Genomic DNA, 24,976 nt, shown 5'->3' with positions numbered 1-24,976 from the left:
ACCCCTAGAAAACACATAAACCCAGTTATCGGCAGAGATAAGGTTCAAATTAAAGGCTCTACCAGCAGACTTTGAGTAAACTGATGTTATTTAAGAAATATAATTTATCAAAACAATCAGATCTTCCACCAGCTCTGTCCTGTGTTTAAGTGTATAGCAAATATAAGCAGACAATTCTGTTTCTTTCATTCATCATTTACTTAGTCCTTCCTTCATTAAAAACCTTTATTGAATACCTACTATGCATCAGGCACTATGAAAAAAACTGTTTTCTTCTGGTTTCCTAATTTTAATTCAACTTTCTGAACTTACAGGAGCTCTGTGCTTTATGTACTATTTCCAACATCTATATACATGTTTTAGATTTCTCAGACATGAACCAAGCCATAAGCAGCATAGATAGAAGTTGATGTATATTAAAGTGGTTTTCCAATGTTTTAACTGACATAAGAAGTAGAACTTAAAGAGAAGAGTTACTCATTGTTTTAAAAGACTTGTTAATTTACCTCCATTTATAAACCAGGGAATCTTCCTAGTGCCTCTCTGCACACTCATGCATGTATGTATATGTGTGTATGTGTGTGTGTGTGTGTGTGTGTTTAATGACAGATTTCTTTTTTTTTTTTTTTTATTTCCGCATAAATGAGGTGAACTAAGATGAGCCAGGGAAACATGTCTAAAACTATATTTTATTCTTACTAGAGACACAGTCCATCTGTTCCAGGATACTGACTTTGTGAGACAGATTACATTTGATTTGCAGGAACATGATTTTATTCTAAGTGTGAGTTCTTTTGTTTTTTTCTGGCTGGACTTATAAAGCCCACCTGGACTTCCATTTAATGCCCTTAGCATCTTCGCACATGGTCATGTTATTGATAAAATCAATCACTTCTGTTAACTTTCTCATTTGGCTCTGAGAAAGATTCCTTCTCTATCCAAAGCTAAATGATTAAACATAAGCTCCTCTTCCCTAGTCTTATCTAAGCTTTCTTTTTTCTTTTTTTTTTTTGGTCAGAAAAAAATTTAATGTGTTATAATTACCTCTTTAAAAGGAAAGATGATGACTTTTAATTGGAAGAAACAGGAAAGATCTTTTAGTGCATTTCTTGTACAATGCCCTGTAATTAAAGACTAACCTGTTTTTTATGTAGCACATGCAGCACTGTAACAGCTCAAACAGTTTATATAGTGCCCTGCACTCATGCCTCTAAGATTAGTTGTTGGGAATTATTCATAACAGAAATTTATAGAGTTATTTTTACTTGCATAATATGACCTTCTGTATAGGCTTGGTATGGTTAACTTTAAATTAAATGACGTGTCTGGAGTAGAGAAGTGGCTTTCAATTAACATTTCTAAATTAAGTTCAATTACCATCACATATTACTATTTGAAGAGTAAACACACACTTTATTTATGCAAACTTGACATTAGGTCTTTCATGTGTGTTTCTGATTATATTAGGTACTTAGGAAGAAAGTTTAATAATGAAATTATGCATGTTTAACTTCATAAATAACAATTTCTGAATCAACTTATATTTGAGGATTTCTAAATACATCCAGGTTTCTTCACTCAGCACCTACCAGATAAAGGAACACATGCTACCCATTATCACATGGGTATATTTCTCTAGGACAAGGACCTTGAATTGTCTTCCTTGCACCCCTAACTTAGGGTCTGGCACACAAGTGATGTTCAAGTAGTTAGTTAAGTTTGCCACACTAAGAAATCATGAAATTTGGGGGGCTGAGGTTGTGGCTCAGTGGTAGAGCACTTGCCTAGCATGTGTGAGGCCCTGGGTTTGATTCTCAGTAACACATATAAATAAATGAATAAAATAAAGATCCATCAACATCTAAAAAAAAGAAATTATGAAATTTGGATTATAATTCCTAACCGTAACCCTCTTACCTTGATAACAAGACTTGGGTGACTCATTCACCAGTTAAATAAATTGCTGCTTTTCAGTATGGAACACATTATACAGAGTTGTCCTGTGAGAAGCATCTCTGTCACACGTGCACATGTCTCATTTGGGAGGTCTTCAGGACCTCTCTTACAAGGCTCATGTTTTGAGCTACTGTATTCTCTGCCTCTGACATCTGAATCAGATAGTGGGTCCCTGGAGATCAGTGTCACTGAAGTCTTGTATTCATCTGCGGGGTTTATACTCTGGATGATGAGGTCACCTTCACGAGGTCCTCTCAGACCTCCTGATACCTCTCCTTTGGTATCTGGTAAACTTCCTCTGCTTAAAAACCCTTAAATGGTTCTGATCTCACCATTCTATGGATAGTGCTCTTGTGGAAGTCACTGGTGACTTCTGTATTCCTGAACCCAGTGACAAGCTCTCAGCTGTCATCTTCCCTCACCTATCATGGGAGAATACTGGCAGCTCCTTGGTACACTCTCCTCACCGATCCTCCAGGATACCCGCCTCCGAGGTGGCCTCCTGCTTCACTGGCCTTTCTTAGTCTCCTTTTGAGACTTCTTCTTCCCAACCAAACTTAATGTCAAAGTGCAACTCAGCGAGACCCTGTCTCTAAATAAAATACAAAATAGGGCTGGAGATGTGGCTCAGTGGTAGAGTGTCCCTGAGTTCAATCCCTGGTACACCCCTCCCCCTAAAAAGCTCCACATATCTATAGAACTATGAGGTGTCTGGTAGCCTCTTTTCTTTTATTTGTTCCAATTAGTTATAGATAACAGTAGAATGAATTTTAACACATCATACATAAATGGAGGATAACTTGTCTTTCTTCTGGTTGTACATGCTTACACAGGTCATGTAATCATATATGCACATAAGGTAATAATGCCCGATTCATTCTCTCATCCTTCCTACCTCCATACCCCCCCTTTATTTCCCTCTGTCTAATCCAAAGTAACTCTATTCTTCCCTAGCCCCCCTCCCTTATTGTGAATTAGCATTTGCATATCAGAGAAAACATTTGACCTTTGGTTCTTTGGGATCAGCTTGAATATTTCACTTAGCCTGATAGTCTCTGGCTCCATCCCTTTACTCTCAAATACCATAATGTTATTCTTCTTTAAGGCTGAGTAGTATTCCATGTGTATATATTCTGGTATCCTCTTAACCCTCTGATCTTTCTCCTTCCCTTGTTCATTCTAATCCAACGGTAGAGAACTCATTGCTGTATCGAGATAGCCTGGGTGCCTTAGCACCTGTGCACAGCTATACCCTTGACCTGCAGCATCTCTCCCTGAAGAGCCCCATGGCTCACCTTCTCCCCTTCTTCAAGGAAAAGTACCCTTTTCCTTGTGGCCCACCTGGCCTGTACTTAAGTTGCAACCTGTACTTTCTATCCCTTCTCCACTCTGGATCTTTTACCCAGCTTTACCCACCCCACCCCCCCCCACCCCCTTAAATCACCATCTAACATGCTGAATAATTGTCACATTGATTTGTTGCTTTTCCTCAGCATCACTGGAAAGGAACTGGCAAAGAGGATTTGGTTCATTTTGTTCCCTAAGAACAGTGCCTGCAACATGGGAGACACCCAAGTAAATCTTTATGGAATGAATGAATGAATGTCTGAGCAGCTTCCCTTTGATTTTAGGATGACCCAAATCTTTCACATGGCCTTCAGGGCTCCCCATGATTGGATTCTGGTATAACTACTGCTACTTTTCCTCCTTTGTGTCTCCTGCCAGCCCATTAAGCCTTTTTAAGTTAATTTCAACTACTGTCCTTTCCCCCAACGGGACATGGTATTCTCTCCGCCTGCTATTTGTTTCTCCCCCGCTTGCCCAGTCAATTCCTGATTATTCCTCCCAGCTCAGTTCCAGTATTATTTCTTTAAGAAAACTGTCACTCGTTATCCTCTTCCCCTGCAAGGACCCAGGTTTATATACTGTCATAGAACCTTGACTTTCTATTTCATGGAATCAGAGTATTAGTTCAAGAGGGCAGAGACCATGTCTCTTATTTGCAGCAAAAACTTCAACAATAAGTCTTATACATAGTAGGTGTTCCACAGATCTTTGATGAATGATAGGGCTAATTTAATTCATAAAAATGACCCTGTGAGGTGTGAATCTAAATTAGTAGCCATAAAATTACTAATTTAGTAGTGAATCTAAATTAGTAGTTTTATGAATAGAAAATAAGAGGGTCTAGACATGCTTACCAATTTGCCCAAGGGATGTGGAATAGTCATAATGATGGTGTAACTGATTCTTTTTATTTATTGAGATGGGAGAGGTGTATCTTGGTATGTTTTTTTTTGTGTGTGTGAGGAACCATGGAATAACTTGAGTCCTAATTTTTCAAGACACTTGTAAAGAATGTACTGTGGTCTCATCCCAACTCTTTGAATACAATGTGACTCTTGTAAAATGTATGTGAGATGTATACTCTGTCATTGGCTTTATTGAAATGACCGGTAAGCTAACGTTTAAAACTCTAATGGTGTTTTACTAATTGTATTTTAAATATTCAAAAGATGAAAGGACTAATTTCTTAAAAAAACAGGCAGGTTGGGCACAATGGTGCATGCCTATAATTCCAGCAACTTGGAAGGCTGAGGCAGGAGGATCACAAGTTTAAAGCCAACCTCAGCACTTTAGGGAGGCCCTAAGCAACTTAGTGAGACCTGTCTCCAAAATAAATAAATAAATAAATAAAAAGGGCCAGAGATGAAGCAGTTTGTCTCATGCAGACAACAGATTGTAAAACTGCAGAAACCTGCATATTTCAGGAAAGACTAAATTTTTATGTATCTTAGTACTTGATGGACATTTTTTTGATTAACAGTAGTTCCACATTCAGTCTTACTTAGAATGATCCTAAACACAATGTAGGTATGAAGAGTCAGTTTAAATTTACTAGGCCCCTGTAAAAAATATTACTATGGAGTTTATTCAGCATTGACACACAGGATCTGCCTGCCAAATGTTATTAAAGTATTTTTTTCTTTGTCAGATCATCACTATATGGTATCATCCTACTTCTTTTAATCTTAGAAGTTAACCTTTTACAAAGCTGTCTTTTTTGAGGGTTCAGAACTTTTCTTTTCTAAAAATGCTATACAAAAATGTATAGCTGTCTGTGTTTAAAGGAAACAGGGCTGATGGAGATCTGTGGCATAAATTAAGGACCTTTATAAAAGACTGATTTCATGTACCCTGGTGCTCTCTCGTAGGGCCAATCAGTGTTAGACTCAAGAGACTTGACCATGGCTTATTTAAAATTTGACCTCAGTTGATATCTCACTTTACTTTTGTAGATCAGAATTCTCACTGCCTCACTGGCTCTCCCCATGAATATGGTAGAGTCAGATTCCTAGAGAATTTTCCAGGGTAAAACCCTCTTATCTCCTATCTCTTATTACATTGCTTACCCTACTCTTGGATCTTTGGACTAATTTATAAACTTAGTACTTTTAAATAAAAGTTATCCCTGTCTGATGAAAATCTTATTAAGCATATTTGATTTAATATGTTTATTGTTTAGAAACTAAGTCTGGGATTAAATATAGGAAATGATTAAGGTGTTCAGAAATGTTATAGGACAGTTTACCGTAGGAATTACAAACCAGGAAGTCTTATATAGACTACCAAAATGTACTGTTACTTTAAAATACTTTATTCTGTTAAGCCTACTGAGTCAGTATAAATAGAAAATAGCATTTATTTTAGACCAGTTACCTTCTGGAAATCTTTTCTCCACCTGTTGGCAGTACTATTTACTTTATAGGAAATGTTCGCAGATTCAAGATGTCTCTATTTCCTATACATCCAGGGATAAAGTTCCTAAATTGCATATGATACTAAATATCTGTGAAGAGTATTCTAATTGAGAGATCAGATGGGTATGTTAGCCCAGTAGCTCAGGAGGCTGAGGCAGGAGGATCTCCAGTTCAAAGCCAGCCTCAGCAAAAGCAAGGGGCTAAGCAACTCAGTGAGATCCTTTCTTTAAATAAAAATACAAAATAGGGCTGGGGATGTGGCTCAGTGGATGAGTGCCCCTGAGTTCAATCTCCCGTAACACCCCCCCCCCAAAAAAAAAAAACCCAGACTAATTGAGAGATCAAGCCAAAGTTCAAAGCCTAAAAGGCATTAAATGAATCTGTAGAGATAATATAAAAATCAACTGATCTTTTTTAAGCACTTATAGATTTCAGCTATCAAAAGTGCTACAGGGATTGGTTTTTCTCCATATATTTTTAATCCAGATGAAACTAGTGATAGAAAATAAAAATTAACAGTTCTTACTTTGTGCCCATTAATTAAAAGAATATTAAATTAAAAGGTATTATAAATGAAAATATGTTCCTCCATCCATCTGAGTATGGACACATTTAAAACCATATGATCTAGATATGGCTCATCAAGCTTTCAATTGTAGTTGTCAAAATTAGAATTGCTTTTCTTGATCTATTGTTTTTTATTGAGTTGTTTAGTACTGTTAAAACTGTCAGTGAATAAAAATGATTGCCACATGCTTTTATGGCCACCTTGATGGGACTCTACAGTTCGATTTTATGTGTGCCTGGTGAGCACAGTTCTATGTGTATTCTCTTGCAGCCTAATAAAAATAGTAAATAAAACATTATTATTTTTTAAATTTTCATAAAAATTTCACCCAGGCCACAGATGGAGCTTTTAAAAGGCAACATTTGTTGTTAGAATTGGATTTGATTTTCATCAACTTTCCCACTTCCTAATGGGGTTATAATTCATTTATAGTGCTACTATAGGTCTGTATATTCCTGAAATGCTTTAAAAGCTTCAACTTGTTGATGGCATGTGATTGTGTTTGTTTATGTGCACATATAAGTGGCTGGAACATTTGAATGTATATTTTCTCCCTCTCGTTCTAGTTGGACTGATCCAGAGGTTTCTTGTACTTCAGATTTACATACCCCTGGGACAAGACTTCTCCACTGAATTGCTGTAAGATATACAGAACTTCTTTGAATGTTTTATGTGTATTAGACATTTGATCAATTGAAGCAGTACCAATAGTCATTAATTGCAAGTGGCAGTTTTTGCATTAAATAGCTGTGACTTATCAAGTTGACGTGAAGGAATTAAATTAATTTAATCGTATTTTTTAGATATCACTATATTCTGGCACTTCTCGAGGGAAAGTCAATTTCATCTGTTTAAGAGGTTATCAAAGGATTATGATGTTGACAACAAATGACCTATAACCTGGAAAAATACATCCAAAAATTTAAGATACAGGTTCAAGTGAACGTTGATATTATATTTTTGTACTGTTAGCTATTCACAATTATGGTTTTTTAAAAAACTGATTAAAAGAGCTCATTTTTAATAGTATTTACTATAGTTTGATATATATGGGTCATTCCAGTGTATGCATAGACAGTTTGGAATTTGTTTTGAATCTCTTTGCTAGATTATCTGGTAAAAGTGCAAATATACAACTTTTACTGGTTAAACTATCAATTGTAGGAGATTATACTTTGAAAATAGCATGTTATGTGTAAATGCACATAGAATTGAACTGAGTATTGTTTAAAATTTCATTACTAAACTTATATACTTTATTTATTTATTTTTAAAGACAGATGTGTTTTGTTTTTTTGATACCTTTATTTTGTTTATTTATTTTTATGTGGTGCTAAGGATTGAACCCAGGGCCTCACACGTGTGAGGCAAGTACTCTACTGCTGAGCCACAACCCCAGCCCCAAGTCTGTAAAGTTTAAAATGCAATGGTTTATTTAAAGTATACTATTTTCTAATTTTCCTTTATAATTAATAGCTATGCAAGGTTTAAGCTTAGACAATTATTTCCTCTACTGGAATAAATAACTTTTCTTATTACTTTTATTGGTGCACACTTAAAAGGGCAGGAAGCTTTCTTAATGAGAATATCATAAATTTGAGGTTATTCATTTCTCTGTTAGACTACAAACTTAGGACACTAATGATTTGTTGGTATGTTATTAAAGTATGAATTTTAGTTAATAAGATGCAGTCTTGTTTTCTTGGATGATAAAAGATGGAACAATTTATACCTTTGTTTTATTCAAACTTGAACCTCTTTAAAACTTCTGAGATCTTCCTTTATCATCTGCCATGATCACCAAGGTTCTTTAAAATAGTTCTTACACTGAGAAGACCAAAGCATTATTTGATGCTCTTATGTTCCACTTTCTGATTCTGCAGAAAATGCACTTTCGAGACTCCAAAGACATTCTAAAGGTAGAGAGAGTACCACATAAAGCTTTATTTTCAGTGCAGGGGAAAGTGGTTTCTGAAATGGAATAAGGCAAATTATATTTTAAGCTTTTATAGTGCCTTACATAGAAATTCAGTTTAGCTCCCTTTATTCTCCTGATCTCTTCCCCTACTGCACTTTGAGCTTCTTTAGAAGCAATGGTGGAGGCGCTGATGGTGGGCACTTTGATCAAAGCTGCAGAAGTTACCTGGCTCAACCTTGGAACTGAATGTTTTGACAGTGAGATCTCTTCTTCTACATAAAATTAAGCCAAATTTGTGCCACCACAAACATGAGCTTATCACCTTCGCTTAGGCAATGTACTGTTGTAACCACTTTAATAACAATGAAAGCTCTAATTATTGAGAAGTCAACAAGTATATTAGTTTAACAATGCTAGCAAGAAAGCAGCTGATCTCTAAGTGAGACTGACTCCCTCTTTGCTACCCTGTCTAGTGCTCTGGCTCTGTTGAAGGATGAGAAAACATTTTCAGAGGTGTTGGGGTTAATGATTAGGTTTTGAATTCAGTTCACTGTAATCACTGATTCTCACCCAAGTTCTTATGTCCACATGGACAAACCACTGGATTTCCCAAATGGTTTTAGTTTTATAGTTTTAGCAAAATCAATGTCATGTGGACAAAAGGTTGAAATGATTAAATAACATGGAGAAGACATTGTCCAGAGCTCATGAATTTATCAGATGAGAAGAAAATATATTAACTCTGTATTAATTTGTTGCTGATAAATAATCAAAATATTTTGCTGTTTTAGGAAGTAATGACAGATGCCAAGTTCTCACCAGAAGGAAACTAGAATGACATACAGAGATTCTCTTTCTAACCACATCTTTTTTTCCCCCTTAAATAAAAGGGCTTTCTTTCAGCACCCTTAGTGTTCTACTGTGTTTCTAGCAGCATAGCTCTAGGCTATTTTAAATAATACATTTTTTTCTAACAAGCTTGGAAAGTCACATAGCAGAAAGATACCTGGCTTCTAAAATTTTCCATTGTCAGAATGGAAGAGGCATTTTGTTTTACAAAAGGTACTTTTTATATACATCAAGAGGTTTTCAGAAGTGCCATTTTGCTAGCTAGTTTATGAATTTTATAATCATTTCCTCCACCTCTTCCTGGGTCTCCCATGCCCGTGGGATGGTTATACTGCTCATGAGGAGGTTATGCACGTGGGTTAGTGGCTGCCTTAGAACCAGTAACAACTCTGCTTAGAATTAATCATTCATTCAATGAACAAATTATGTCAGGACTGTGGTGGGTGTGGGGGATTTGGTGTACACGGAATCTGTATATATCTCCTCACCTGCACTGCTACCCTTGTGGTCAAACTACCATCACAGTTCCCCTGATGGACAGTTCGAGATTTCTTTCCACTGAACATCCCAGCTTCCTCTCCTGTCTTCTTGTAGTTGGGTGTCCACACTATTGCTAGTGTGATCTTTCTTAAAAAAACGACTGGCATTCCCACTGACTGTGAATAAACTCCCAAATCTTTAAATAGTCCTGTATGCTCTGGTCTCTCCTCTCTCTGGTCTCTCCCCTCTCCTCCTCACCCCATTGCTCGGGCTCTGAGCTCATCTTGTCGGTGACACTGGGTCTTCCCAGTGCTCTCTCCCAACACAGAGCTCTTTCCCTTCCTTACATACCTGGTGAGGTCTCTTCTTAGAGTCCTGTTCATTAGTGGTTTCTGTCCCTATCTCTTTGCCTAGCTAACTTCTACTTTGAAGTGTCTTTTAGGGTAGACTTTGAGTTCCCTGAGGACAGAGTCACTGTTATTTCCACTCCGTCTGATATTCCAGCAGCTAACACAATGCCTAGGACTTAATTGCCTCTGAAATATGGATGAGCCGGTGAGAGGACAGTGGATGGATGGATGAATGGCAAGCCCTAATCTCTGTTCTAATACAGTCTACTCTAAGGATGAAAGATCATTTTACATTTTGATAAATGTTATGATGACATAAGATCAAGATCTGTGGGGAAAATGCAAAGTATTAAGTAGAAGAAAGAGTGTGGACAGACCTGTAGTCACATTCTGCTCAGCCTCTGTAGCCTTGTGAGCAGAGGACTTAACTTGCCTCACCAGTGGGAAGAGAGTGATAATAATACCTTACAGGTGTGCATATGCATTAAATGAAAAATTAACATAAAGTAATAACCAATGCATTGTATACTTATAATGTGTTTAATAATTAGATTATTATTATTATGACCACTTTAAACTCAATTAACATGCAGAATCAGCCTGCATGATGTTCATAACTATTACTTCTATTTTACCATCCAGGAAGCTGAATTTCAGAAAGGTTAAGAAATCTGCCAGAGTTATAGAGCTTCTAGCTCTTAGAAACAGGATTCAAATATGTAGTCTAAGCCTATGCCGCCATACCATGTTCCCTTACTTACAGATACCATTACTTTTTTTTTTTCTTTTTTGGTACTGGGGACTAAATCCAGGGGCGCTTAATTGCTGAGCCATATCCCCAGCCCTTTTTTATATTTTATTTTGAGACAGAGTCTCACTGAGTTGTTTAGGGTCTCAATAAGTTGCTGAGCCTGGCTTTGAACTAGTGTTTCTCCTGTCTCAACCTTCCACACCACTGAGATTACAGGCATACACCACCACGCCTGGCCAATATCGTTACTTTTATATATATATATATACATGGGTAGTAAAACTGCAGTAAATATTTGATTTGAATCTTGGTACAAGATGAGAGTGCTAAGCCTTTTACATCTTCTTCAGGGGCTTCATAATACATTTGTGTCCTTAGAATTCCAGGAGGGAAAGGTCTTTCATGCCAAAGTGTTTCTGCATTTACCCTTTAGAGAGAGAAATGCCTGAGTGTTAAATGAAGAATTTACCAAACTGGTTTTTTTGTTTGTTTGTTTGGCTTTAGTACTTTGAGTCTTTAATGGGATAATATTCATATTAGACTTTTAAAATCAAAACTAAATAACAGCTTCACCTTTTCTTTATTGAATCTTTATTCTAGTCCATAGGTAGGCCTCTTTTTTCTTTAACATCTAAAAATTATATTATTCAAAATCTTCTACCTGTGGCTGAAATGACTTTAGAACTTCATGAGCCTAACCAGCAGTTATGCAAATACATTACATTTTTCATGTGGAGCAAGAAGTGTTCACTGTACTAATGCAGATATATTTAGCAGTCATTTTGAATTTCTTTTAGTGTTGAGGTATCAAACGTCAAGACTCCCCTGCTTTTTACAGAAGTCATTTTAAATTGCTTATTTTGTAGTATTAGTTGCAGTTTTCTCTTCCAGAGTGTTTAAGTATAACTGTGTCTGACTTGAAGGCAAAGGATTGACTATAAAACATGTTCTTAAAAATTCTTTCATTTTTGTGCTGTCTTCCAAATTGGATCATCAAGACAGTGGGAGTCCAGCGGGGCCCTGGGTGGGCTCATGAGGTGTTTCAGAGCCTGGGGTCAGACAGCTGATACCCAGGAGGAACACCCTGAACCTGGCCTTTTGGAAAAGAACCAACTGCATCTTGAAATAGAAATCCATTTTGCTATATTTGATGCTGCCAATCACACTAAGTGATTTTGGAATATTACATTCTTTGACAGGAATTGTATTCATTTTTACTGAAGACTGTTGAGCTGCATTAGTTCCTTTCTCTCCCCTGATTTTGTCATTATCTCGATGAATTCTGAGAGACGTTTTGTACTGTTATGCCTCTAGTGAATTGACGTTATATTTCCCATTTTCACTCAGCTCAGCCAGGGCTTTTTCAATATATGGGCAGAAAACAACTATGAAAGCCCATGTGGCGGATGGGATGTGCTGCTTGAAGTTTGGGATGCTTAGCCCGTGGGTCTAGAGAATATTATTGCTAGACAGCTTCACCTGCTGTTCGGAGCACTGCTGGTATTTGGAATCTAATAAAGAAAGAAAGCAAATATTCAATTCTTTAAAACCCTTTTAGATCCCTAAAAGTATAACTAGTCCTTATAAAATTTAACAGAATCCTTTGTGATATCTGCATGACCACAGTCTGAATTTGAAATTTTATCTGAATGGAATTTAATGATTTCAACCTGAAATTCAGTCAGGAATTTATGATGCTCCTTCCAGAATTTTTCTTTTTCCTTTGTCCTACCCAGACTGGTTAAATGGCTTTGGGCTGGACACTTTATCTCAGTTCCTGCTCAATAAATGGTAATGTGAACTCTTTTATTAATTGTTAGAATTAATTGAAGACAGTGGTGGTTTTCTAACACATGGAGATCTCAAAACTTCCTTTTCCATCACTGTATTAGAGAAAACCGAAACACTCCACCGAAGCTTTAGCCTTAAGCTAATTTAATGAAAGCCACTCCTACATCACTTTTTCTGTGTTACTAGTAAGCTGGACAAAGAAGTCAGAAAAAGAAACTTTCATAGCAGTTTCAATGTCTTCTGCCCTGTTGAATTTGCTCCTATCTTTCCTTCTTCGGTGGTGTCCGAGACAGCAGGCTCCTGGAAATTTTAAACCAAGTGAGGTGAATGTGGCCTCACCTGGCAGACCTGTTCTTTCATATGCCATCTGTCTTCTTCAGCCTCTTTAAAGCCACCAGAGTTTAAAGAATACCTAAATTCGATATCTTTAGGTCACAATGACACTGGCGTGGGCTTTTAAGATTGTGTCCATTTAACCAAGCACAGCTCTTTCTGAGAAAATTTTGCTTTCCTATCTTTTTGGTCATTTTGATTCCTTCCTTTGAAGAAAATGATTGCTATCTACCTCTTAAGTTATTTGTGAAAGAGATGTTATCCAAACCAAAGTGTTATTGTATTATTCAATAAAGTCTTTTTTCTCCAGGGGAATCTTTTATTACCAATGGAATACCTCTCCAAACTATGTGTTTAAAACCCAGTAAAAATGGCCAGTGGTAGATCTTGTTAAGCCAGAAGCATTGTACACCAAAGTAGAAATGACATTGCAAGTTTCATTAACATTTTGAATGCATCCCATGGCTAATTCTACCTCCTATTTTTTTCTTTTTAAAATCATCAGTATTTAAATCTCATTATTTTAATTATATCCAATTAAATGTACTTGCATAATCAGTATATTTTGCTACATGCATTAGGTAAAGGGAGCACTTTAAGATGCTTTGCATGCTGACTTTCTTAATATATTAAATTTGCATGCCTTAAAATAGGTTTTATGTAGAAGTTTTAGATAACATATGTGGCAGGTATATAAATTAGATGCCATATACTTTATCAGTTAAATACATTTGTGAAAAATCTCCCTATATCTTAGTTTTTAGTTCACTTTATTTTTCTAAATTACTTTTACAGTACTCTAGTTAATCTCAATGCATGCTCCAAGGTCACATAAAATATCAGCAAAAGAAAAATTATACATATACAAATATTTGGAAATGTCCTTATTCTGTAAAGGCCACACACACATTTGGCTTAAGCACTGTGTAGTTAGTGATTGCAAGATCAGTTGTCAAGGCAGAAATCAGGGTCCTGTGATGGGTGATGTTATAGGCCTGGGAGCAACTGGTTCTTCCAATTATTAGTATAGTGATTCTGGGCAGTTTGTGGAGCCTTCTGAATGACATAGCCCCATCTGCACAATGAGGGTGATATTAATATCTATTTATTGGTTAGTTAAGTACACAGTAATCTTAATTTATAATTTTTATATGTCTACAGGTAGATGTACTGTGATATTTTATTTTTAGATTGTTCATCTGAACCATTTTAAGACAAGTTAGGGCATATCTATTTTCCTTATGAAATTTTTATGGTACTTGTCTCTGAAGAGGGATGGAAAAGCAGCTTTTCCTTGGGAGCTTCCTTAACTATTGGCTTATGCAGGTTCTCTATCAGGAAAAAAAAAAAAAAACAGCATAAAGAAGAAAGAAGCGGGCTGGGGATGTGGCTCAAGCAGTAGCGCGCTCGCCTGGCATGCATGCGGCCCGGGTTCGATCCTCAGCACCACATACAAACAAAGATGTTGTGTCCGCCGAAAACTAAAAAATAAATATTAAAATTCTCTCTCTCTCAAAAGAAAAAGATATTAAAACTTAAAAAAAAAAAAAAAAGAAAGAAGCGGTGACTCTATGGTTTGGACATGGATGCTAGTGATCTTTTTAAACCATGACTATAGAAACTGCTGGCATCAGAGACCATGGTATTATGGGGATGAGGTGTCCTCCAGAAGCCCCTGTGTTAATGCAGGAATATTTAGAGGTAAAATGATTGTACTCTGAGCTCTGTAACCTAATCAGAGCATCCTAGTTTGAATTGACTGACTGGGTCGTAACTGTATTCAGGTGCAGTGCAGCTGCTGGAGATGTGGGGCATGCCCTGGGAGGGTGCATTTTCTTTCTGGAATCTTCCTTTCTCTCTCTGCTTCTTTCTTGGCTACCATGAAGGAGCAGCACTCCTCCACCACACCTTTCCACCATGGTGTTCTCTGCCTCACCAGAGCAATGGAATGGGCCCACCATGGATTGAACCTCTGAAACCATGAGCCAAAATAAACTTACTCTCCTTTTGAGTTGTTCTTATCAGATATCTTGGTCTCAGCAATGCAGAGCTAACGCACTTGGTTTAAAGCATTGACCAGGTGACCAGACCAAATGTAGAAGCATAAAACAGGTGGATGTGCAATTTCTTAAGGCATAATAAATAGTCATTTGCTATTTTCTATTGTCCCTTTCACCTTCACTATCAGGGATGATTTAATATGACTCAGCAAATCACAGATCTTCCAAATGCCCTCTCCTTTCATATGGCAAAGACAGGAGCAACATTTCTTTGATTTATAATACAGAGTTCACTATTTTTTTTTTGTCAGGAAAAATGTCTTCTCTTGTTTAATTCTCTGTCCTTCTCACTATACTTTGTTTTCTTGGAGTTAATTATTTTAATTATTCAAAATAAAAAAATCTGAAATATCTACAAAATAGAATGTAATCTGTATATTATTGGATTCATATAGTTTCACTTATAAAATAATTTGGACATTTTGATTAATGGGGGAATTTGATTAATGTGAGGATTCCTTCCTAACCAATAAATAGATATTAATATCATTTATTGGTTAATTAAGTATACAGTAATATGTTTATGCTTGTTTGCATAAAGTATATCATGGGACTCATGAGGCATTGATCAATTGGGGCCAATAATAAATACAAGAATCCTCCCTCTACCACGGGGAGGGCTAGAATCTCTAGGGTTCCTGATTTTTGTAAATTTCCCCCATAAATTGTGGAGTTTAAAAATTGGGGTATGAAATTATTTTAGAATCTTTATTTGGATTCATAGAAATTGATAGGATGAGATCATGTATCCTAAATACATCATATAGCGGCATTTATATGTATCTGTTATGGCATTTACTGCATAGTGGTCTAATTGTCTATGTGTCTCCACAACCAACTGTCCATCTCCACCTAGACCATGAGATCTTAAGGGCCTAGGTATTTTGATCCCAAAGAGGCTATCATTGAACTTGGCATTTCCAAGCCCCGTTTGTATAAGACATTGCCTAGATGTTACAATAGATGGCAGCAGAGTTAATTGGACTTTAGATTATTTACAGAGACCTAACAGTTCCTGGCACATAGTACATCAGTAAATACTAGTTCCTTTCTCTCAGCCATTTATAATTGCATTGTTATAACCTTTTAAGTCATTTTCAGTTTTCTGTGGTATAATTCTTTGGGGAGAGTGATGATGTGAGTGGTTCAAAATTGGTAAGGTGGTAATACTGACATTTAGACTTTCCATTCATAGACATGAAGTTTTGGAGCTAGCTGAAAAGAACGTTTGAAATGATCTAATCCATTTTAATTGGGTCTGCATTACCTCTGTTATTTCAAACAGAACAATCCATCCTCCCTTTTTCAGTCTTATGAACATTTTGGAATGAACGTGTTTTATATGAATAGAGAATGCCATTTCTCCCTCAGAAGTTTGAAACCCACTAACATGGTTCAACCTTCTCTTTAAAATTGGGTAGTAATACATAGTTAAATAAAGCTAACATTGTAAATTTTTACCACATTCAAATTCTGTGTTTCAAGGTACACTAGCATCGACTTTTACTTTTTAAATGTTTAGCATTCGAATTTTAAGTTTTAAATTTGAGTCTTAGGCAGCCTTGGTCCATCGGGATTTGCCGTAGCCCCAGCTTCTTTGTCCAAATGTCCAATGGAGTTGGTGGTCACTGGGCACCTAAGCCTTTTTGGATCTAAACTGAAGCACTTCTCCCTCCATAACTCATTCCACTCCTCCTTGACATAGCCACCTGGGTAGCTGAAAACCTCCCAAGTTCTCATGCCCTTGACTCAAGTTTCTGTCCAAGCTAATTTCATCTCTCTATCTTGTATAACCCTAATCATTTAATAGCAAACTCAAGTACATATCCTCCAGGAATACGCCACATCTTCCAGTTGTAGTACTCTACTTCCTCAGTGTTCTCTTAGTGGTATACAGGATTACTGCATCTTATTCACCATTGTGATCCCCTCAGCACTTAGAAGAATCGTACGTACATGGTGAGCCCTTAATAATGTTGTTATACTGTATTGTTCTGAAAGGTGTTAATATACTGTCAGTGTGCTGCTTTAATTCCAAAAATACAGGGGCAAAAAGAGAGTAAGAAAACAAATACATGGGACTAGCAAAGTAACCAGCTTTCTTTTCTCAACCCTTAGTTCCTTGAAAACTAGTACCTGGGCCCTAATTTATTTTATTTTATTTTTGCCTTCCCATATATAAAATACATTTCTCTTAACCACATGTCTCCTGACAGGATGGTAACTATATCAAAGAATAAGGAAAGGTGGGAAAATTGAGGTAAAGAGAAATGAATTTTCTAGAATTTTCTGAAAATGGTGATATAGTTAAGAATATATGCAAGTAAATAATTTTCAAGGATGAACTAAAGCTATGGAACACCACGCTTAGCTCCTAGGCTCTTAGATGAAAACTGTGTTTGTAAGCCTCAACAAGACCCCTTGTGAGATCTAGAGACCTGGGATGCCAGCTGAATAGGAGAAACAGAATTTGCCAGCACCTGTCGCCCCAACAGCAGGAAAGGGATAGAGTCCCAGCAAACTCTCACTGATACTGGCAATCCTAGATACTGGAAAGTTTCACAGCCTCTACCAACCTGCAGCCTAACTAGATCAATAAACCAGAAATGGCACAATAGACTGGCCATGGAAAAGGAATCCATGTCATCTCCCAGCAGACCCAGGAGCCATCTTGAGAAGGCGTCTAGCACCTGAATATGGACTGCTCTGGGGTGCAGAGCCCTGTACACATTGCTGGGCTCCACAGATACTCCACTGGCTCAGTGGGAAACTGCTTCATGAACCAAACTTGGCTCAATAAAGTAAATGACACAAACCTGCAGAGAGCACTGCACTGTAGGGAATAGATATTGTGACACAGAAGGAATGGCGGGCACTGCCCTCCAGAACTGGGGTGAGGATGGTTAGGGAGCCTGCCACTCAAATGCCAGGACTGAAGACAGCTACCCACACTGTCCCCACCACTCCACTTCCACAGTGCCTCACATGGGTGCCTGATAATCACAAGGTGGGGAAGAACCCCACAGTTCCATTGTTCCCCTGCCCAAAGGGATGTGGTGGGGCAGTCATGAGCAAAGCTGTGGCTCCAGCTGCCACCCCACCTCACGTGCACACAGTCTAAGATGGTCTAGGGAGAAGCCTTGCTGAGTGCTGCCCATGATTCACTCTCCCCCTGTGAACACTTCAACGGAGAGTAATTTGCCCAGCTCCAGCTGCAACCCACACCTGCTAGATCCCTAGCAGGCTCTAAAGTTTAAAAAAAAAAAAAAAGGAGAAAAGCCATTGGCCATCCTCCATCTCTTGCATGGACGGTGAAGGAGGGTCTGCAATCCTGGTCTGAAGTGGGCATGCCCACAGTACCAGCAGAAAAGAATACCATAACTCTGGCTACCGCGATGCCTATGTGGGTCCCCACCATCAGTTAGTTGCCCCTGGATCTTGTCTGATCACACTCTACCAACAAGACTCAGTGTGAGAACCACAGAGAGAGTGCTGTGAATTCTGCTCCTGACTCTCCTCACTGTCTGGTCAGGACAAGTGCATCAGGCCCTTGCCATTACTGCTGCAGCTAGCACCAGAGACTATTCTAAGTAGCAAAGCAGATATCAACAGTGCCCGAGGAAACCCCATCAATCTTTAAGGAGTAGCCACATAGGGTGCACCCCACACACTCTGCTGTCTATGCCATACCTGCCTGAACTGCCACAGTGACCACACTCTGTGTGACCTGCAGAGACAGTGTGTCTCTCAGACTCCGATTTGGTACACACTGTGCCCAAATGTGCTAATCACAACCAGAGATGCTACAGGGAGATTATACTTTGCTGCTCAGCTGAAAATAAACTAAATATTGCAGAACAGAGTGATACCCCATGAAACATCTTCAGGACAAGGCCACTATGAAGGCCATTCCATTAAAGTGGTAGAGATGTCTGTTCCACCAGATGTACAAATCTCAATAATGAAACACAAGAAATAGGATGAAACAAGGTAACATGACAGATGCTAAAGATCATAACTCTAGCAGCAGTTTCCAAAGATATAGAAATGGAAGAGATGCCTGATAAAGGATTCAAAAGGATGATTTTTTTTTAAAGCTCAAAGAGATCCAAGAGAATACTGATGAACACTTGGATGAAATTAGGGTGACAATGCAGGATGTGAATGAGAAATTCATCACAGACATAGAGGTTTTTGGGGAAAAAAAAATTCAAGTAGAAATCTTGGAAATAAGATCTCAATGAGCCAAATTAAAAATTCAGTTGAGCCGAGTGCCCTTGCTTGTAATCCCAGCAGCTAGGGAGGCTGAGGCAGGAGGTTCATGAGTTCAAAGCCAGCCTCAGCAAAAGAGAGGCACTAAGCAACTCAGTGAGACCCTGTCTCTAAATAAAATACAAAATAGGGCTGGGGATGTGGCTTAATGGTTGAGGGACCCTGAGTTCAATCCCTGGACCGCTTCCCCCTCCCCGCCAAAGAAAAAAAAAAATCAGTTGAAAGCCTTAACAATAGATCAGATCAAGCAGAGGAAAGAATATTGGAACTTAAAGATACATCTTTCAAAATAAGGAAGGAAAGAAAGAAGGGAGGGAGGGAGGGAGAAAGAAAAGAAAAGGAAAGAAGACATCATTCAAGATTTTTGGCACACCATTAAAAGATCAATCATCCCCAAGTGGGAGAAAATAAAACTTAGAACATAGAAGAAACTATCCAAAGAAATAATAGCAAAAAGAAAAAAGGAAAAAAAAAGAAAGCCAAATCTAGAAAAAGATATGAACATCTGTGTACAGGAAACTTACAGAACCCCAAAGAGATATGATCAGAAAAGATCCTAACCATGACATATTATACAAACTGTCAAAAAGACAGGACAAAGAACGAATTAAAAATCTATAAGCACTAAGTCACATTTACGGGAAACCCCATTAGACTAACAGCAGATTTCTCACCTAATTTAACTGTAGATTTCTGAACCTTACCAAAGATGTTTCAGGGAGTCCTCCTTCCAGAAGTGGACATAATAACCATCACAGAAGCATGAGAAAGTATAAAAACCACCAGAAGAGCAGAAACACAAAAGCAAACATAAAATAATCCCATATTATCAATACAATACTTCATCAAACTACAAACGTGAATAAGAGAGGTTGAAACAATATTAAGAACAACCAGAAGAATAACAACATAAATCTATACCTTTCAAGAATGACTGAATGTAAATGAACTTTACTATTAAGAGATACAGACTGGCTGAGTGAATTCAAAAACAACAATATACTTCCTACAGAAACTCAGCTGACCTTCAAAGACACAAAACAGATGGCAAGTGAAAGGACAGGAAATGATATTCCAATCCAATGGAATCCCAAAACAAGTACGATTGGTGATACCTACATCTGACAAAATAGACTTTAGACAAAAACAGACAAAGGAGATCTCTCTCTATAATACTCAAGGGATCAATTCCTCCAAATATAATTATTGTGACAATATACTTAATGTCAGAGCACTCAGTTCTTAAAACAAACATTATTAAACTTAAATGGAAAGATATGCTCCGATACAATTATAATGGGGGATTTCAGTATCTCCTTTCTATCAATGAATAGATCATCCAAACAAACACCAACAAAGAAACACCAGAGCTATCGTGAACTATCAATAAAATTAACTTAAGACACTTATAGAACATTCCACTCCACGGCTGCACAGTACACACTCCTCATCAGTGCATGGTACTTTCTCTAAACTACATATATTAGGCCACAAAATATGTCTTTACAAATTCAAAAAAACTTGGAAATCATATCATGTATCTTTTCCAATCTCAGTGGAAGGATACTAGAAGTCAATAAGAAGAGAAAATTTAGAAAAAATACATATACATGAAGACTTGAATGAATGATAGTGCACTGAGGAAGTCAGAAGGGAAATTTTTTAATTCCTTGAAAAAAATTAAAATGGAAACATAAAATACCAAATCCTGTGGGATGCAACAGAAGTGCTACTGAGAGAAGGTTTATAGCAGTAAATATCCACATGAAGAAAAAAAAAATAGAAGGTTTCAAATCAACAACTTTAGATGCATCTCAAGGGCTTACAGAACAAGAGAAAAACAAACCCCAAATTAGTCAAAGGTATGAAATAATAAAGATAAATAAAACTGCTTAAAAGAAGAATGCAAAGGAACAATGAAACAAATAGTTGTTTCTTCAAAACAATAAATAAACTTGACAAACCTACAGGGAGAAGACCCAAACAAATAAGATTAGGGATGAAAAAGGAGTCATACATCTGATACCACGGAGATACAAAGTATCATAAGGGAATTATTTCTAAAAAACTATTTCCTATCAAATTAGAAAATCTAAAAGAAACAGATTTCTGGACACATATGACTTACTAAATTTGAACAAAGAGCATACAAAAACTTGAATAGGCCAATAAAAAGTAATGAGATTGAATCAGTAATAAAAATCTCCTGACAAAGACTAGCATACACCTGTATGGTTTCAGTGCTGAATATTACCAAACTTGTAAGCAAGAAGTGGCATCGGTGTTTGTTAAACTGTTCTGTAGGACTGAAAAAGAGGGAATCCTTCCAAAATTATTCTATGAAGCCACCACTACCCTGGTACCAAGACCTGACAAGGACACCACAGCAACAAAATCTATAGGTGAATATCTCTGATGAATATAAAAAAAACTAAAGTTTCATTTAAAAAACCCGAATTCAACAGCACATTGAAAAGATCATAAACCATGATCTCATTCAGGTATGCAAAGATGCTTTAACATATGTAAATTACTTAACAGAATATATCACATAACTAAAAAAAGGATAAAAATTATATGATCAACTCAATAGATGGAGAAAAAGAATCTGATAAAATTAAAAATTCTTTCATGATAAAATCTAATGGGGGTGATGGCCAGCGTTTCACTGGGAACTCTTTTTCCTGCCAAGGAGGGTAAAAGCCACCTGAAAACTTAAAGTATAAAATAATTAGTGAAGAACAAAACACAAAGAGTCAGAAATATATATACAAAAGCAGAGGCTGTGATACATCCAGTCCACACAAGAGCTGGAACTAGACAAAGGAAAGATGGCTCCCGTGGTTTATTTAAGGGGGTGGTACATCAAAGTCAAGGTTAAGGTTTCAGGGGCGGAGTCTTGCTTCATGATGTCTTGCAGTCAGCAGGTTGATTGGCACCTTGGCAGGTCACACCCATCTCAGGTACTGTGTGGGACATGGCACAGTGGGATTGAAATTCACAATGTCCCTGGGCAATTGACCAGAGAAAATGTCCACTGGTCATTCCCAGACACCAGATGTTTCTATCCACTAGGCTTCCATGTGCCATGACCCACACACAGCCCATGACAAAAATCCCTGAACAAATTAGGTATTCAGAAATCATTCCACAAAATAATAAACAAACCAATAGTCAACATTATAATGAATGTGTAAAAACAAAGCATTTCCTTTAAGATCAAGAACAAGACATAGGGGTCCACACCCTCAACACTCTTAATTTAATATAATACTATATATTTTAAAGCAGTTAGGCAAGAAAAAAATGAAAGGCACAAAATAGAAAGGGAGTAGTTCAAATTATTCCTGCTTGCAGATGATATGATTCCATACATAGAAAATCCTAAAGGCTCCATCAAACCACTATTAGTTGGAACACTATTATATGTTCCAACTCAGGAACATATAAAATCAATATACAAAAATCAGTAGGCTTTCTGTTTACCCAGTAAATTTGCTGAGAAATTATGAAGCAATCCCATTTACAAGAGCAACTAAACACAAAGTAAAACAGAATAAATTTGAATCAACTGTATGATATGTCAAGGTCATTGTAATGTTTTGAGCAACTAATAAAAAAAATTTTAAAAAAGAAAAAAAAAAACCAGAATAAACTTAGGAAGTGAAAAACCTCTACGAAAATTACAGAAAAATGAAGAAAATAGTTGAAGAAGACCGAAACATGGGAAAACCTCCCATGTTCATGGATAAGAATCCATATTGTTAAAATGTCCATACTTCCAAATGTGATCTATAGTAAATGAAAACCCCTTCAAAATACCAAGGATGTCCTCCATAGAACTAGAAAAACAATCCTAAAATTCATATGGAAACACAAAAGACCCCAAATAGCCAAAGCAAAATCTTGAGCAGAAAGCTAGAGGCATCACAATACCTGATTCCAAGACACACTACAGAGCTATAATTTAAAAAAATAAAAATTAAAAAAAAAAAACAGCCTGGTATTGGCATAAAAACGACACATAGGCCACTGGAACAAAATAGAGAATCTTGAAGTAAACCCATGAATCTACAACCCATTCTTGAAAAATGTCCAAAAACACATTGAGAAAGGAAAGACTCCTCAATAAATAGTGCTGGGAAACTGCACACCCTCATGCAGAAGATAGAGACTGGTCGTCTGCCTCTCACTCTATACAAAAATCAACTCAAAATGGATCAAAGTCCTAAATGTAAGACCTAAAACTCTGAAACTACTAGACATAGAGGAAACACTTCAAGATATTGGTATGGATGTGATTTTCTGGATAGGACAAGAAACAAAAGCCAAAGTTGACAAATGGGACCATATCAAACTCTGAAGCTTTTGCACAGCAAAGTAAGCCATCAGCAGAGTGAAGAGACCACCTACAGAATGCACGAAAATATTTGCCAGCTATCCATCCAGCAGAATATATAAAGAACTCAAAAAGCTTAATAAAAAATTAATTCAATTAAAAAATCCACAAAGAATCTGAATAGACACTTCTCAAAGAAAAAAGTACCAATAAATGGTAAAAAAAAAAATACCAATAAGTGGCCAGTAAATGTATAAAAAATGCTCAACATCATTAGTCATTAAGGAAATGCAAATACATCAAGATTATCCGGAGTACTGTAAAATAATTTAGAAAAGTAGAGTTAACTAAGAAGACTTTCTGTGAACGTATTCACCACAAAGAAGAATGAAATCATGTCATGTGCAGCAAAATGGGAAGAGGACATCATATTAAGCTAAATAAGCCAGATACATAAGACAAGAATTGCAGGTTCTATCACATGTGGAAAACCTAAAAAAAAAAGTCAGTCTAAAAAATAGAATAGTTATTACTGGGGATTGGAAAGGGGGTAGTGTGGGGGGAAGAAAAAGGTGGAAGAGATCACTACATGCCTCACACATGTGTGGAGCTATCACAGTGAATTCCATTGACGTGCACAATTAATATTTATTTAAAAAGATGTAAAATTAAAATGAAAAAAAAACAAATGATCTCAAGTAAAAAGACATACAGTGGAAGAATACAGAGAAATCTTAAGTAACCCAGTTGCTAAAGTTGGTACAGACTCATGGGAAGTGACAGTTGTCGGCAGCTTCTGTCTTTGGCAGTTACACTGTCACCTCTCATTCTGCTGATAAGTCTGCCCAGTTCTTCCTTTTCATCCTGCAGACTGGCTTTCTCTAATTGCTTGTCATCGTACATGTGGACAATCATGGCTGCCAGTACATCCTTCTATTACCCTGAAACTCCAGTTCCCCTCATTTCTGATCAGGTTCAGTCTATATCTCCTGTTTCAAAGATTTGAAAAAATAACCAGGATTGGTTATTGGCCTGTCACCTGCTTTAAGCTAAACTCTGCTTCATCTTTGGTTCTGGCTTTAGAGGCTGTAAACTGGAACAGAGCTGTTAACTGGGAAAGAGGTGTGGGCTAGTCAAGGCCCTTCTTGACTGTAGACACTTGACAATCACCTGCCAGTTGTTTCCAGTTACTCCTGACCCATCTAGTGGCATTCCCAGGTAAACAGTGGCCCGGAGTTTTCATTGCGGTTAGGTCTACTTTTGACAGTCACTCTTGCCCTAGGTCATGCAGTTTCTTTACCTAGAGTCCTAAGGGTATCTCAGTGGTATTATATGAACGGTCTTTAGTTAATTAGGGTAGGCTGTGCTCTGTGCAGTCACTGAAGGAGTAAGCTACAGTTCTTTAGTGATTCTCTAACTAAATAATAACACTGATTAGAATGCTTAGGTTTATTGAACATCTACAGTATATCAGGCTTGTTTCATACTGTAGTTTTGTATTTGCCAGGTTTGCTAAGGTGTCTCAACAATTTCATTCGTGTGTGTGTG

At 37.2% G+C, this 24,976-nt stretch overlaps 1 protein-coding gene across 2 annotated transcripts in view; it reads left to right on the top strand.

Annotated features, from left to right (window-relative positions):
• The window catches only part of Cfap20dc (CFAP20 domain containing), a 220,012-nt gene that overhangs the window by 718 nt on the left and 194,318 nt on the right, over positions 1-24,976 (top strand). Inside the window, exon 1 of one of the 2 annotated variants that reach the window (XM_015494492.2) lies at positions 6,858-6,924. The exons of the other annotated variant lie outside the window; for it this stretch is intronic. The gene's annotated coding sequence lies outside the window, so the exon portion shown is untranslated. Of the gene's footprint in view, positions 1-6,857; positions 6,925-24,976 lie in introns of those variants that run through there. 2 annotated transcript variants of the gene reach the window in all.

This window comes from Marmota marmota, unplaced genomic scaffold, assembly GCF_001458135.2.
Source record: "Marmota marmota marmota unplaced genomic scaffold, marMar, whole genome shotgun sequence".
Classification (NCBI taxonomy): Eukaryota; Metazoa; Chordata; class Mammalia; order Rodentia; family Sciuridae; genus Marmota; species Marmota marmota.
The sequence above is the reverse complement of the archived record's forward strand: the minus strand, read 5'-3'. Positions and strand labels throughout refer to the sequence as shown.